The sequence below is a fragment of the Equus przewalskii genome, chromosome 18, assembly GCF_037783145.1.
Source record: "Equus przewalskii isolate Varuska chromosome 18, EquPr2, whole genome shotgun sequence".
In the NCBI taxonomy this organism is placed as follows: domain Eukaryota; kingdom Metazoa; phylum Chordata; class Mammalia; order Perissodactyla; family Equidae; genus Equus; species Equus przewalskii.
The window spans coordinates 3,245,852-3,262,833 of NC_091848.1; the positions used below are offsets into that span (position 1 = coordinate 3,245,852).

The window sequence follows — 16,982 nt, forward strand, 5'->3', positions numbered from 1 at the left end:
GGGATCTTTCTCTGCTTTCCTTTAGTGTTCCTTACAGTTTTTAAGTGGAGGCTGAAAAAGGGAAAATAAATTATCCTTTAAGTTCAAAAGGGCTCAGAGCAGAGACGTGCAAAGTCACTTTAGAGATAGATAGTGGCTCCCAGATAGCCAGACTGCTGATGACTTAATCAAATGTCCTAAAGAAAGAAAGTGTCATTAAGAGGGAATTGGTTGGCCATGGAAATTAGAAGAAGAAGAGTGGCTGAAGCAAATATTACTAGCGCCCACTCAAACACTACCCAGGGAAGTGAGTGCCCAGTCAATGTTGGGGACAGGAAGATCTATTGTAGAGATCGTCCAATGGGCCATCCAAATCTGCTGGGACCAAGCCCCTGACTCCTTTAATCCTGCCCCTTGCTCTGACTCTAGACAGATCAGATGACCACTAGCTAAACTGGCTTCCCTCGCCTGCAGGAAAGAATGGGCTGCTCGGGCTGATGTGTGCATCTAGCCCAACTGACTGCTCTATTTCTCACTGGAAATTACTAAGTGAGTATGTGGCTTTGTACGTCAGCCTTTTATGACCATGAGTCAGCCTTCAGTCAAATCTGGGGCCCTCTCAAGACTGAGTGTCTGACCAGCCAAGGCCAAAGGCAGGACTCTGGACCACTATAAATGGCCAAGGAAAATGGTACCTCAAGCAGCTGAGTGAGTGACATGCCTACTTCCTTCAAACCCCTAAACTTAATGACAAATGCTGGTTGGTAGATGCATTATCCCAGGGGGAAGGTTTGAAGTAAAATCTTTACCCTTGCTTGCCAAAGGCCTAAGCACCTCTGTAATTTTAGTTGTTGTTATTGATTTTGCTTGCTATTGTTTCAGTAAAGCCAAACCATCGAGGCTATGACATTTGACAAGGATGGAAAGGATGATCATTTAAGCAAACACGCATTTGAAAATATATTTAGTCGGGCCGGCCCTGTGGCCGAGTGGTTAAGTTCGTGCTCTCCGCTGCAGGTGGCCCAGTGTTTCATCAGTTCGGATCCTGGGCGGGGACATGGGACTGCTCATCCAGCCATGCTGAGGTGGCATCCCACATGCCACAGCTAGAAGGACCCACAACTAAGAATATACAACTATGTACTGGGGGGCTTTGGGGAGAAAAAGGAAAAATATATATATATATATTTAGTCATAACCATATTTGGTGGGCAATGTCTTTACTCAATATTTGATGTTATTTTCAACAACTGGCCTTCCTGAATCCATTTTAAAGCTCCAATTTCGCAACTTCAGCAAGAGACCATCTGCAGAAGTGGGCTGTCCACCGTCTCTGTTTCGCTGGCGTACGGTTCGCCTGTGCAAGGGTAGGAAAGTTTTTTGTTTTTAAATGGGGTTTTTGTGGTGATTTATCTAAATCTTATTACCTATTCGACCTTGTGTGTTTTATAGAAGTTCATTTAAGCCATTTATTGGAAGAGGAATGTCTGGTTTAGTCCATGGCGACTGCCAGAGGTCACCGTGAACAACCAGCTGGCATTCTGAAGACAGCTCTGTGCAGATGCAGAAGGCATGCTCGTGTGGCTGGGCTCAGCGATGGATGAGGAGTCACTTACGATCAAGACTCTTCGAGCCTCAGAGAGAAGCATCAGAGTTGGTAGGCCCATCATTCAGGGCTGTCTGTGTTTTTCAGGCACAGACAAAACTGGAAAGAACAATGAAGATTAAAGGAACCTTTAGAATTTTCTATACTATATACTGTGTTCTAGGAGGAACAAAATAGTATCAGGTTGAGGTAAATTAGCTTAATTCTGTTATCTAAGATGTGTTCGCTGGTAGAATTTTCCTTCCATTTGTTGCCTAATTGAATATAAATCCCATTAAAAGGCATTGGATCCACGTTTCATCTAAATGAAAGGGGCTCAGCTTCCTACCAGAACCAGCCCGCTGGGAATGCCCACCACTGCTCAGCCTGCTCGGAACATGCAACCGAAACCTCCAAGGGTGCCAAGCCTCACATGATGAATGTGTGGTGTGATGAGTTAAATCTTAAAATATTTACTTTATGAAACACATTAGCTGTCAAGCCCTTGCAATGATCTTGTTGTGAATTACAAACCTTCTGAGGGGGAAAGGCTGATTTCAGAGCTTCCTTCTTCCCTCCGAGCAAGGCACACAGGCTGATGTAGGACATGCTTTTAGGAACTAAATGGTCTAAGGGATGATTGTTGGATTTCAAACAGCTGGAGATTTTTGGCCAAAGAAAAAAAAAAGAGGAAATTTAAAAACATTGTATTGTAGGGCCGGCCCAGTGGTGCAGTGGTTAAGTTCGCACGTTCCGCTTCTTGGTGGACTGGGGTTCACTGGTACGGATCCCGGGTGTGGACATGGCACCACTTGGCAAAAGCCATGCTGTGGTAGGTGTCCCATGTATAAAGTAGAGGAAGATGGGCACGGATGTTAGCTCAGGGCCAGTCTTCCTCAGCAAAAAAGACGAGGATTGACAGCAGATGTTAGCTCAGGGCTGATCTTCTTCAGGAAAAAAAAAACATATTGTAACCTAGAAGCTGAAAGTTTGGGATTTTCATTGGGTGTATATTTGAACAGGTGAAATTGTAGCGTAAACATTGGTAAAAGTGGATTTTAATCTGAAATCAAACCCTTACGGAATTGCACTATCACTTGCCACCCCATGTCATTCAATCGTCCGTTTTTACGTGAGGTTTATGTTATGGCAAAAGAGAAAATAGATATAATTCCTCCCATGATAACTAAATGTATGTCCTTTTTTTAAGCACCTGTCGCAGAAATGTCTGAGTTGGACACACATTCTCTAAGGTCTCTCCCCTGGAGCTTCCCTCCAGTCAGACAGATGGAGGGTTTCTCCCCTGCACTGCCGGCGGGGCCTCTCGGGCCCAGGGCCTGGCTTTGCTTTGCTCCTGCTGAGTCATCCAAGTCAGTGCGCTTGGGCTGAGCAGATACCCGCAGAGTTGCAGCATGCAGCTTGGCAGCATAATACATTCGTCTGGACTGTCTCGGGCGTTGTCCTAGTCCTGATCGACGGGCAAGCCGGGCCTTTTAACCTGAGTGCTGAGTGGCAACATCGGGTCCACTTCCAAAGCGCTCCTCCACAACCTCCCAACAACCCGGGCCGTTGTCCCAAGCCTGGATGTCTTCAGCTCCTTCCTGGTTCTTCAGGGTTTCCCCAGACTAAACCTTCACGCCATCGGATCTTGGCCTTAGTCTAGTTTCCCAGAAGTCTCTGCTCCTCTTTATTTCAACCTTCACAAATAAGATCTTGGGAACTATATGTGAAGATGAGGAGAAGAGAAAAGAGTCCTTTGGGCTCAGAGGCACTGGCAGATATATCTTTCCTTCCTCCCTCCTCCCCAGAAGAGGAGGAGGGGAGGGTTTGGTGGGTGGGCAGGAATTTCACTTGGAAAAGTGAAGATACTATGAAAGCTAGTGCGGCTGTTTTGGTGAACTCTTTAGAGACTTCTTGGCAAAGGTTGGTGGGAGATCATTATTGGATGGGGAGTTTTGGGGTGGTGCTTCTGATTGGTGGCACAGATGGGAAGAAACCAAGACTAAGCTTCTTAGGTCCTGGGCTCCAGAAATAAACAGTCTCCTAGTTTCCTTCTCAATGGTCCCACCCACTTCCTGAGCCTGGAGGAGAGGCAAGGATTCTGGGGAAAGCCGGGCCCTGGATCTTCCTGTGGATTTCACGTTTTAGGATTCTGAGCCATTAGATGTGGTGCTAACGAGAAAGGAATCCCAAGCAGTGTAGGGGAGAAAAAAGCTCTCCTTGACCCTGTTAGGGTCTCTGCTGGGTCTGAAAAGTAAACTGGCAAAGACAGGTGAACAGGAGAAAAGCAGGTAACTTTATTTAAGTTTTATGGGACATGAGAACCTTCATAAGGAAATGAAGACCCAAAGAAACAGCCCTGAGTGTTTTTATGCTGGGTTCGATGAAGAGTGGGCAGTCATATAAAAATATGACAGGTTGAGGAGTATGAGGTAAGTGTGGTAAACTAGGGGACATTTAGCAAGGCCAGTTTGTTAAAATTCTTCTTGGTGTCCTTTTTTTGGGGGGGGGAGGAAGATCAGCCCTGAGCTAACTACTGCCAATCCTCCTCTTTTTGCTGAGGAAGACTGGCCCTGAGCTAACATCCGTGCCCATCTTCCTCTACTTTATACGTGGGATGCCTCCCACAGAATGGCGTTCCAAGCGGTGCCGTGTCCACACCCGGGATCCATACCGGCCAACCCTGAGCCACCGAGAAGCGGAACGTGCGCACTTAACCGCTGCGGCACCGGGCCAGCCCCTTGGTGTCCTTTTGTCTTCAGAGATTAGGATGTTCCTTTTCTCCAGGTATAACAAGGGCATGTCTCACATGAGGATTTTAAGTCCTTTTGCTGCCATTTTCTCAAACTCCTTCAGCTTAAAATACTCAGTATTCCAAGGTGCTATCTTTTGGGGAGTGTGTTCTGAACCCCATCAGCAGTAATGACTTCCTCTGCCCGACAGTCTGCGGAGTTATCGGTTCTGGCCCTGAATCCCCTTGGCACTTCTCAGCCCTCAGTGGAGAGATCCTGCAAATGGAGTTCTATCAGACATTCACTGCCTGGCATCGTCTCCAACCACTGTCACCACCCAAATGTCTCTGCCTTGCCTTCAAATGTCAACCAAGTCTGTTGGTCACCCAAACCAGCATGCCACGTCTACTGAGAGGCCAGGAGAACGCCCTAAGAACCATTTCTGTCTCTTTTCCTGCAGGTAGGGGGAAAGTTGGCCTCTGGCATGATGTTCCTAAAGCCAGCCCCAGCTGTCTACAACTCCCTCAACCCCCGGACCTCCTGAGGCCACTTTATTTTGGACTTTTCCCTTCTATTCCACGTGGATATTCACATCCATTCCCACAGGGACTACTGGGAAACACTCTGTTGGCAGACCCCAAGTTCTCTGTGACCACGGCCGTGGAAGGCTGCGGGGCGGGGCCCATTGCTTCCTTTCAGCTGCTCTCAGTGAGCTGTGGCCATTACAGGCTCCCCTAGGAGAAAACCCTTCTAATCTTGCATCACAAAAAACTTGACTTCATGTTTATGGGGCCTCTTCTTCAGCCTGAAGCTGTCAGGGCACAAACGCGCGTCATCTGGGGGCGTTCAGTCAGCACAGCGCCTCCACCAGCCTGCACCTCACTGCGCGGGCAAAGGAGTTGTACGTTAAGCTCACTAGCATTGATGCTTCGGTCCCTTTAGGTGTATGTGTAACTGCTGAGGCACCAGAAAAGTAATAGACGTGCATTCCAATGTGCACGCTTCCAAAGGATTTGGCAGAAAAGTGCCTACAGCCTCTTGAGCTCTTCCCCTGCATCAAGGCCACATGAAGGACCGAAGGGAGTAGAGATAAGAGAGGGGCGGGGAAGCAGATTTTTGGAAGAGCATTGTTGGTTCACTGGAGTCTGATTCCAGCCAAGGGGCAAGGATTGCTCCCGTCTCACACCCAGTGCAGAGCTAGATGGGGGCTCCACAACTGAGTCATGGTGGTCTGGAGTCAACTCTGGCCTGGGAAGTGAACCTCAACGTTGAGGGGTGGGCTGGCCAACAGCTTTGGGGGTGAGCAAAGGAGAGAGGTTAGGCTGGGACCAGAGGTCACTCAGACTTTGTCAGGCTAATAACACGTGTTCCCTGTGCACCAAATGTGGGTCCCAAGAGGAGAGAGAGCGGGCACGGGGATACCTTAGGTCGCACCCCAGAGGTCCACGTAGGGGCAGACCGAGCTGAGAGGAGGTCTGGCTTGTTGCCTAGGGGCTGGTATCCTGGGTCAGGTACCAGTGTAATAATGTTGAATTCATTCAGGGCAAGAGAGCTGCAAGTTGGATAATTTGTGTTTTCTTTCGAAGAGGAGCAGAGCTCTCCAAAGAACCGCAAACACCTGAGAGGAAGCATCTGCTCTGAATGCCTGCCACACTGAGAGAGCCTGGAGCCAGCAGGCGACAGGGCCAGTCCATTCAGAACTTTCCTGGGACCCTGAGACCCCAGGGAGGCCAGAAACCACAGCAGGCAAAATGGAGGAAGCAGAAATCAACAAGGCGGGAATAGGAGAGAAGACAAACACGGCCTCGGCCCCAGGCAGAGCCTTCCTGTCTGTCCCGGGCGGCCACGTGCCCAAGAGGAGCTGCAGGCCTTTAAATCGCAGGTGGAGTTTTGGATTTTATCTGGCCTAGACATATTATATACTGAGTTTGTGACTTGAGGACATGGACAAAGAAGTCACAGGAAGTGCCTGACTTTTTACACAGGGCAGGGGAAGAAGTGGTGCGCTGGGCCAATTTATAGACAGCAGAGAGCAGGATGGAGCTGCTACCCCACATTCTAGGAGTCCCGTTTCCTCACCGTGCCATAACCTGTGTTATGGCTGGCTTCACAAGTCGGCACACATTCATCGAGCACATCTTGTACTGGGGATACAAAGAAGAAACACCAGGGTCCTTGCCCCTGAGGAGTGACGTAGTCTCTGCATGAGATTCAGAGACTTGAGTCACTTACAACCGTATCTGCTGAAGAGGTCTCATGTGGTGCGGACTCAAAGGGAGAGCCGCGGAGCCTCTCTCCCCGAAGTGCCAGTCTACAGTGCCCCAACTCAGGCAGGGTCCATTGTGCCCAACCTCTATTCGTCATCTCCCAGCGCCGTGCCTCATCGCAGGTGGCCCTCGCTGCGTGCCGTGTTACCCTCTCGCAGGGGGAGGACGCGGGCGGCATGGCTCCTCCAAGGTGAAGTGCAGGATGCCCGTGGCCAGCCGTGAGAGCTATTCGTGTGGACGCCAGCTCTGGAAGCCAGGCAGCAGCAGTATCTGGACATCCAGATTGCCACACTCACTGCCCCGAGAGAGGCAGGAATTGAAAAGAAAAAGGTTAATGCGGAGCCCCGTTACATAATAAACAGGAAAGAAAAGAACTGGGGCGGGGAGGAAGACTGAGCAGAGGAAGGGTATGGCAGGCCGATGTGTCTTTAGGGCTGCCTCTTTACAGCCTCGCTGAGCTGCGTGGTGTTGGAGCAGCTGATTAAAGCAAGAAGCCAGGGGCCACCATTGGCACATCAGTTAAATGTGCAGGTTCTGCTTCTGCGGCCCGGGGTTCGCCGGTTCAGATCCCGGGTGCGGACATGGCACCGCTTGGCACGCCATGCTGTGGTAGGCGTCCCACATATAAAGTAGAGGAAGATGGGTACAGATGGTAGCTCAGGGCCAGTCTTCCTCAGCAAAAAGAGGAGGATTGGCAGCAGTTAGCTCAAGGCTAATCTTCCTCAAAAAACAAACAAACAAAAACAAAACAAAAAACCAGATGTCCATGGCAGTGAGGCTGTGGCTCTGCAGAGAGACGCTCCCGAGGAGCGAGGCTTCAGGCCTGTCATGCTTTCTTCCCTGAATGTCCCTGGAAGAATGAATCCCCCCTTGGATCTGGCTTCCTCCAGGAGGTGTGGGCCCTCCCTGTGTGGGGACTCAGGCAACCAGGAAAGCCCCGCCCCGTGTGACGGGCTCCTCGCCCTCCTGAGGCAGCAAAGCACCAGTGAAGAAGCCCGGCACTCTGGACTCATGCCACCACACAGGGGACAGTGCTCACAGAGCCCAGAGTGATGCCTGAGTCACAGGAGGAAAAGGGAGGCCCATTTCAGCGGAACAGTTGTCGACTCAGTGGATTTCCATGTTAGGGAGTGAGGTGATTAAGATGTTGGCTCTGGAGTTCAAATGTCTGGTTTATGATCACAGCTCTGCCACTTACTAGCAGCAAATCTTGGGTTCATTACATAAACTCTCTGACCCTGTTTTCTCATCTGTATAGTAGGCATTTCAACAGTATCTGCCTTCTGCAGTTGTTACAGTGAAGTAAATGAGATAATGCATGTGAAGCGCTGAGCCACAACACGTGCCCAAGGGCAGGTACGGGTATGGGTGTATCTGGCTGTCTGTGGAGGGGGCAGCAGAGAGGGAAGAAGGGCTGATGGGCATCTTTGCTCTTTCTCAGCTTCATGGTATAGGGAAGACATTTCTTCTACCCACTCTGGGTCCTTCTGGCCAGACAATGAATTAGATTCATGTGAGATAGAATAACAAGAGAAAATTAAACAAAGCTTTATAACATGTATACATAGGAGAGGCTCAGAAAAACTGAGAAACTCGCCAAAATGGCGGAAGCTCTCACCTTAAACACCATCCTCAACTAAAGACAAAGGAGGATGTTGGGGGCAGGGGGAGTCAGTTATGGGAGATCACCAGAAAAGTACAGTAAACAAGAGTAAGGTTATTATGCAGACTTGAGTCCTTGCCTTCCTCATTGATAAGAGTTTCTAGAGATAAGGTCATTCCCCCCTCTTCCTGGTGCAGAGAGGGAGACACCTTTACAGATGGAGATTTCCCTTACAATGTAAATGTCTCTTAACAAAGGGTAGGTAAATTCTACTTTCCAGAGTTTCTTTCCTGTCTGCAGTTTTTAAAAGTAACCAGCCCCAAATAATCCTCATGCCAAAGAGATATATCTTGGGGTGGCCAATTCCAGTCCCCTACAATGGACACTACTCCTGAATGCAGAAGCTCAGTTCCTGGAGAGAGAAGGGCCTTTCCGCAGTCAGGGGCATTGGAGAAACTGCAGCTCCCTGCTTAAATCCCTTTCAAGGTCAAGCGTACTTGGATAGAACGATTTTACACCGGGGAGGGATCACTCACTTGCCTGTGAATGAAGCCAAGTCTGAGAGTGGCAAACTCCAGGTGGCTTTCAGGAGGAAAACCAACCCAGTGTGGACACACTGCACTTGTTCCTATTCATAGTTTTGAGAGCCTAAATCACTTAGAATTTGCTCACCAGCAGCTTCCAGGAAGAAAAGGATTTTCTGCTTTTTGCAAGAGCAATTGCTATTCTTCAAATTGGCCCATGATATTTTAAAATCAACTTTATTGAAGTGTAATTTCATACAATAAAGTGTATCTAAAGTTCAATGAGTTTTGAAAAATTATGCATCTGTGAAACTACAGCCACAATCAAGATAAACAACTATTTGCTCATTGCCAATAGGCTCCTCGTACCCCTTTGCACTCTGTCCTCTCTCCTTCCCTATGTCTAGGCTTTACTGTCACTATGGATTAGCTTGCATTATTTAGACTTTCAGGTAGGTGGAGTCAGACAGCGTGTCCTCTTCTGTGTCTGGCTTTCTTCATTCAGCACAATGATTTTGAGATTTGTCCGTGTTGTCTGTATCAGCAGCTCATCCCTTTGGGCTGACCCCTCATGTGGATGTACCATATCTTGTTTACCCATTCTCCTGCTGATGGACATTTGGGTTGTTCACAGTTTGTGCTATTATGAGGAAACCTGTCAAGAACATTTGTGTAAGTTCTTGTGTGGATATTCGTTTTCACTTCTCTTGATAAATATCTAGAAGTTGAATGAGTGGGTCATACAGTGAGAGTGTGTTTCATAAGAAATTGCCAAACTGCTTTCCAAAGCAACTGTTCCATTTTTCATCCCCACCAGCAGTGTGTGAGAGTTCCAGTTGCTCTACATTTTTGTCAACACTTGGGATTGTCACTCTTTTTAATTTTAGCCATTCTAGTAGGTATACAGTTGTATCTCATTGTAGTTTTTTTTCCCCCAAGAAAGATTAGCCTTGAGCTAACATCTGCCAATCCTCCTCTTTTTGTTTTTCTGAGGAAGACTGGCCCTGAGCTAACATCCATGCCCATCTTCGTCTACTTTATATGTGGGATGGCTGCCACAGCATGGCTAACCACACAGTGCCGTGTCCGAACCCGGGATCCAAACTGGTGAATCCCAGGCCGCCAAAACGGAATGTGTGCACTTAACCGCTGTGCCACTGGGCTGGCCCGTCTCATTGTAGTTTTTATTTGCATGTCCTGATGACTAATGGTGAACATATTTTTCCTGTGCTTTTTGGCCTTTGGTATATCTTCCATTGTGAAGTGTTTGCTTGCCCATAATGTTTTAAATTAAAAATTATGCTTCGAATAGTCTTGTTAAAATATCCATGACCACACAACACAACTACCAAGAAATCACCAGCGCATCCTTCCCATTTGTGCTGCGTTTGTGGACCCAGCTTTAGAGTGTTGCTGACCCTGCCTCCCCATCTCAGCCTCCATGCGTTTTGCTGGTCCCTCGATGGTTGTTGCTATATATCGGCATTAACCAGGCCTGCCTGTTAATGAAATAACATTCCATTGATTAATTCCACAAATGGTTGCATACCTATTCTCTTCAAATTGGAAATTTGCACAAAATGGAAGCTTTACAACCTGTGTTTCAACTACTCTGCTTCAAGTTCAGAGATTCCATAACCAGATTTGATTTGATTTGTGTCTTCAGGGAGGATGATTATGGATGGCTGGAAGGAATTGAGAAAGGCAGGAGATGGTTGGAGAAACATCTCCTCAGATTGAACCTGTAACTGGAAGCTCAGGGGCCTCCCTTAGGGCTTGGCACTGCTTTGGCGGAGGCTTCGGTGCAGTTACTCATCACCAGGCCCTAGAGAAAATTCAACAGCCAAGGGATCGGGGGGAGCCAAGAAATGGGACGTGCATATTCAGCCAGACACGCAATGGGGAACAAGAGCCGGGCTGGGTTCCTGTAGAGTCTGAGGTGGGGGCAGGAAAATTGAGGGACTATTAGGAAAACATAACCAACAAGGTAGAAGAAACTGAGGGGCTTGCAAAGAAGAATTATTAAGGGAGAAAAGCATGAGCTACGCAAATAGCAGGAACTTGACAAATGTGGCTGAAGCGGGTTGAAACTGTTCTACTAACGATGACGGAGAGCCAACCGTGTGTAGGCACGATTACACATTCCAAATTGTTAGCATTACAGATGGGAAAGGAGTGTTTATCACAACTTTGTGTGAATCGCTGCAGGGCTGAGAAAATCACGCATAAGGAAATGTAACAGGAATATCGGGGGAAGAAGAGGAGAACTTTCCAAACTGGTTTCACCAGGGACTAGCCTTCCAGGGCTGCCGTGGTGATGCCTGGAGTTCAATAGTCTAGGAGCTACAAGCCTTCTCCTCGTCCCCTTGGTAAGTGGATGACTTATGACAATCGCCCTGGCTGTCCCCGGCAACTTAGCCCAGCTGGTGGACCTCTAGAGATTCGGCCAGCCCGACGTCCAGAGTTTCCTTCAGTGAAACACCTCTCCTCCAAAACTTCCAGTCTGTGGGACTGTCAATCATGTCTCCTCGTCTGCACCAGCGGTGTGAATGCGTGTGACCCTGCTCCCAGATCACTCCTGGGACTCCTGGTCACACTTACTGAGCACACGCTATTTGCAGGAATTATTCTCAGGGCTTCACATACATCAACTCATTTAATCCTCAGAACAACTCCATGAGGCAGGTACATTTTACAGATGAGCAAATGGAGGGAAAGAGAGTTAAGCGACTTGCTCAGGAAGAGGCAAAACCAGGTTTGATCCTGAGCATCTGGTTCTTGCTGTCTGTAGGGAAGACAGAAAGAGGGGTTATTTTAGCTTTTCTAGCCTCTAAAGTAGAGGCAGGCAAGAAATATGAGGTTGGGAGACGTTGAATGAGTCACCTCTAATGTCTGCCAAATCTGTCTGCTCAGTTTTCTTTCTCTGTTATTGACTGTTTCCTCCTGCCTGTCATGGCTTTGTGCATGATTCAATTCTCCAAGGTCAGACTCATTGCTTCACAGACTACATCTTTTAGAAGACTTCCAATTTTCATTTTGCAACTGATTTCACTGTGGTCTTGCATACATAGTCACAGATGTCATCTGAAAATGGCAGATACATTTACAGTTTCTGACAGCGCAGGAGAGACTGACCACAAGTCTTTGATTGAAAGCCGGTGTGGATGCTAGTGCGCTTCAGGAGGAATGTTCCACTGAGGGACGTCTAACTAAATGGTCAGCTCAAGAGGATGTTTTTTATGTTATAAGATAGTTGCTTTCCTATGCAACCTGTTGTCCCAGGTTCTTGCATTAATGAACACCAGATCAGGAGAGCTTCCTGAAGACAGTACAGTGTAACCTAATCCTTGATTCCCTCCTCAGCCCCACATCTACCTTAAGAAGTGTTAAAGGACAAAAATTCAACAGAGTAAATTTAAAGATCTAATTGGCTTTCTTCAGCCATTTATGAATTGGCAAATATGTCCAGCAAATAGACAGCAGCTCCGAGAAGTTACACAAAATGGAAGGTTTTGTTTTTGTTTGTGTTTTTCCCAATAGGTCATGTGGTTTATAGCATTGTGTAAATTTCAGGTGTACATTATTTTTTTTTTTTTGAGGCAGATTAGCCCTGAGCTAACATCTGCTGCCAATCCTCTTCTTTTTGCTGAGGAAGACTGGCCCTGAGCTAACATCCATGCCCATCTTCCTCTACTTTACATGTGGGACGCCCGCCACAGCATGGCTTTTGCCAAGTGGTGCCATGTCCACACCCGGGATCCGAACCAGTAAACCCCGGGCCGCCAAAGTGGAACAGGCCCACTTAACCACTGCACCACCGGGCCGGCCCCAGGTGTACATTATTATTTATCAGTTTCTGTATAGACTGCATAGTTCTCACCACCAATGGCAAATTTTTACCTGTCACCATGTATATGTGCCCCTTTTCCCCTTTCACCCTCCCCCCAACTCCCTGTTAACCACTAATCTTTCTCCTTATCCATAAAATGAAAGGTTTTTATAGGCAGAAAGAGGGTGGACGAAGAAGTTAAAAGTGTGGATTGTTTCAGGCAAGGTCACTTTCCCTTAGGGGAGGGCAAGGGGTCTTCTCAGGCAGACCACCTCATTAGCATCGATCAGGAGATTCCAGGCTGATTGGTTTAAAAGTCCACTCCTGGGAGAGGCTGAAACTAAAATTGGGTTAAGATTAAGGCTCGGTGGTGCTTAGCATAAGTGACTGCATTTGGGGTCTGTTGTTTCTGTTTAACAGGAGGCTATTCAAAGAATGTGGGTAATATTAACAACGTCAACAAGAAGGATCTGTAGGTCCGAGGCCCACTGAGCTCCCGGGCGCATCCATTCCTCAGTCCTCCACTTTGCCCTCTGTCCACTGCTGGTCTGATGTCCGTGGAAGTCCTTCCGTGCCAGCACTTCTGAATCTACGGCTGCTGCGTCACAGAACCTGACTTCTGGTGCAGCCCCGCTTCTGACCTACCTGGGGCGCGTCTGCTTGTCGACGTTGACCAAGGGGTAGCTGTTGAGCGGCCGGTTCCGTCTTTCTGGGTGAAGAAGGGCCCCTCTGCTAACATTTCGCGACTCTTTTTCAGTCCTGAAATCATGACGTCTCTCCCTCGGTCTCCTTTGACTCCCTGAAGATGCTGAGACAACATCTCTCTGGGATGATTTGGAAGAAGTTTGGTGGCGCCAGACAGTGTCTTACGCTCTAAGATAATTAAAATCATGATCCATATACATATATGTTAAACATCTTATTTTACTCACTAATCAATGAAGGAAACATTGATTCAATGAATCAATGAAATAACTCAAAGAACAGCTATATTTATAGATCAGAAATATTGAAATGAATGTGTAAATAGAAGCAAACTGATTTCACCACAGAGGCTGGGGAAATCAATGAGAGCCCTACCAGACAGGACAGAATTTGCATGTCAGAGGATTATTTTGCATTACTATCAATTACTTACAACTGAAAAGGTTGTAAAGTAGCTCAAAGGTAATGAAAGATTAGAATCAGACGACCCAAGGGCTTTCCTCCAGACAATGCCTAGTTTCCCAGTAAAGCACAATTCCTTTCCTACAACCACCACAGCATCTCTCTCCCCCGGCAGCCAAGCAAGTGCCAGGCACCGCTCACACTGAAGAGCCTTAATGCCAGGTTGCTCGGGATTAACACTAGTTCCAACATTCCGTTTTCCTTGTTTCTCTCAGGACCACCTGGTTCTTATGTAGATGGGGCTCCGGGAGGCCTGCCACGCCTGCCAGGGTTCCCACACGGGGCAGAGAGGTGAGGCCTCCTGTGGGACAGATGCTTCCTTTGTGTTGCTGTATTGGGCAGGGGAATGGTGGAGGTCGAGGACTAGGGGCGGAAGCTGCAGGGGACAGGACAGGACCTGGTTGTGAAGTGTCTTCTGTGCTATGCTAAGGATTTTGGTCTTGACCCCAAAGGCAGTGGAGAACAACCATAGTCTTTTGAAGAGGTTAGTGAAGTGATCAGGGCTGGATTTGAATGAGATAACTGGAGGTGGCACGAAGGATACACTACAGTGAGAAAATGGAAAGTGTTTCAGGGGTGGGAGAGGGGAGGTGAAAGGGAGAGATGGCAAGTCTTAGCTCGTGGAACGTCCTGAGTGAACAGAAATGACTTTCAGAGAATTTTCTGCCCATCACAGGCACACTCTCACTCTTCTCTTCAAAATATCTCCAGAGGCCAGCCCGGTGGCGCAGTGGGTAAGTGCACACGTTCCGCTTCTCGGCGGCCCGGGATTCACCAGTTCAGATCCCGGGTGCGGACGTGGCACCGCTTGGCACGCCATGCTGTGGTAGGCGTCCCACGTATAAAGTAGAGGAAGATGGGCACGGATGTTAGCTCAGGGCCAGTCTTCCTCAGCAAAAAGAGGAGGATTGGCAGCAGATGTTAGCTCAGGGCAGATCTTCTTCTTCAAAAAATCAAAGCTAAAATAAATTTTAGGAAAACATATCAGGAAAATGACAGGTCATCAGTTTGCAACCTGTCATGTAGATGTCACCCAGCTACAAACTCACTTGATCTTACTTAACTCCTCGCAACCCCCGGAAGGAGGGGATGGCAGCGGTGATTGCGTTTGCTGGGGGAGAAACAGCATTGTAGAGGGCTTCACTGAGTGGCCTAGGGTCACCCAGCTGACAAGTTTTCTTGCCGGAGTTGGCACCCAGCTCTCTGCGGCTGCGCCCGCTCTCGCTGGGTACCACACAGCGTCCCTCACGGTCCAGGCCCAAGCTGCCTATTCCATTAACAGAAAATGGGAGGGGGCACGTATTCTCTGGAACAGTGATCTCTTCCCCTTTCAATTCTAAAATTCTGGCAGCTTCTCTTATTCTGTTTGCAATTCCATGGAGGAATTGAGCTGGTTTGTAAGTTACATCCTGGCTCACACATTTTAGAAAATGAATTTTTATATTCACTCTCAGGCTGGTTATCTGATTTTTCAGAAGCTGCTCTTTCCCAAGGTGCAGAACCTGAAATGACACTCAGGATCTTAGGAGACACGAAGGTGCAGAATAGACCAAAAAAGGAGTCATTACTCTATTGGTCAGTTGGCCAATGACCAAGACAAAAATCAATGACAAATAATGGCTTTTAACTCATTGAGTTAATTTTTCTCTCACAATCAAGATAAAACTGAAATTGAAGATGTCTAGAAATAGGACAAATTTTAATTTCCAGAAAGGCTCCTTCAGCCATTGTACAGGTAACAGATAGCTTCCCAGCCAGTTATCTTATTTATTTGGCTCTTAAAAGTATGAGCTGCGGGGCTGGCCCCATGGCCCAGTGGTTAAGTTCAACGCACTCTGCTTCAGCGGCCCTGGTTCACAGGTTCAGATTCTAGGCATGGACCTACACCACTCATGAGCCATGCTGTGCCAGTGACCCCCATGTAAAATAAAGGAAGATTAGCACAGATGTTCACTCATGTTGGATCTTTCTCAAGCAAAAAAGGAAGATTGGCAACAGATGTTAGCTCAGGGCTAATCTTCCTCAGCCAAAAAAAAAAAAAAAAAAAATCAGCTGCAATTAGAGATCCTCAGAAAGCCTCAAAAAAGATGGCCTTTAGAAAGGCACATTTCAGGGCTAGCCCCGGTGGCCTAGTTGTTAAGTTCAGTGCACTCCACTTCTACAGCCTGGGTTTGGTTCCTAGGCACAGACCTACACTACTTGTCTGTCAGTGGCCATGCTGTGACAGTGGCTCACATCCAAAAAGAAGAAGATTGGCAGCAGATGTTAGCCCAGGGCGAATCTTCCTCAGGCAAAAAAAAAAAAAAAAAAGTACATTTCATCAAGCATGAGCCTCTGTCTTCTCATGTTCTCCAGGTCCCTGTGGAAACTTTCATGTGTCACATAAAACTGATGTAACAACATAGTGATATCAACGCAAATGGTTTCTGTTGTCCCTTTTGCCCTGCTTTACTAGGAAAGTTTGATTTCTCTGTAGTGTGTGAGTAACAGGCTAGAAGTTTGAGACTCTGGAAAGACAGCCAAGAAATGTCACCCTCTGAAAAACAAAAACCACAGGAATAAAAAGGATGACCTTAACTGACTTCTGAGGAAATAACACATGTAAGTGATGATGGGTGACTGGCACGCGGTAGCCCAGAGCAACAGTGCTCACAGGCAACTGCAGACAGAAACCCGCCAGAAAGACAGCTCTGTGGCCGGCACCTTCTGCGAGGCCTGGAGTCAGTGACGCTGAAGCACATTCTTTACTGCAGGCCTTCTCAGAGCCTCTCATGTGTCCCTGTGCACTGTGGACGTCTGAGAGAAGCCAGAGCGTGCGGTGTTTACAAGTGTGTTCACCACAGAATCATCCTGTGTACAGAAACCTACCCCGGGCAGCTCCACACTAGAGGGTTTTCTTAGTTTCACCAAGAGATTCTGACTACCTGCTTGTATATATGTCTACAAATAAATTTATTCATAAAAATAGTTTCTTACGCAAATCAGTTTATACAAAAAATTTATTTACCCAAATGGACTGTAACATGTCTCTGTATGTGCTGTAACTACAGTTTGAGAAGGCGAGTTGAAAAGAGAATTGTCCCGGGCTCTCCAGGCCTTTCTCTGGGGGGTCCTGGCTTGCCAGGGCGGCCACAGCAAAGCACCACAGATGGGGTAAAGTACCACAGACTTACCAACAGAAATTCATTTTCCCATAGTTCTGGAAGCTGGAAGTGGAAGATGAAGGTGCCAGCAGGTCGGCTTCTTCTGAGGCCCCTTTCCTTGCTGCAGACGCCGCCTTCTCTCTGTCTTCCTCT

General features: G+C 47.6%; 1 long non-coding RNA gene across 1 annotated transcript in view; it reads left to right on the forward strand.

The window, feature by feature from the left end:
- Positions 1-13,421, forward strand: part of LOC103562914 (uncharacterized) — a 67,143-nt gene extending 53,722 nt beyond the window's left edge. Inside the window, exons 3-5 of the long non-coding RNA XR_547762.2 lie at positions 1,256-1,346; positions 1,432-1,636; positions 12,940-13,421. This is a non-coding gene — a long non-coding RNA (uncharacterized lncRNA). The remainder of the gene's footprint in view (positions 1-1,255; positions 1,347-1,431; positions 1,637-12,939) is intronic.
- Positions 13,422-16,982: the final 3,561 nt, after the last annotated feature.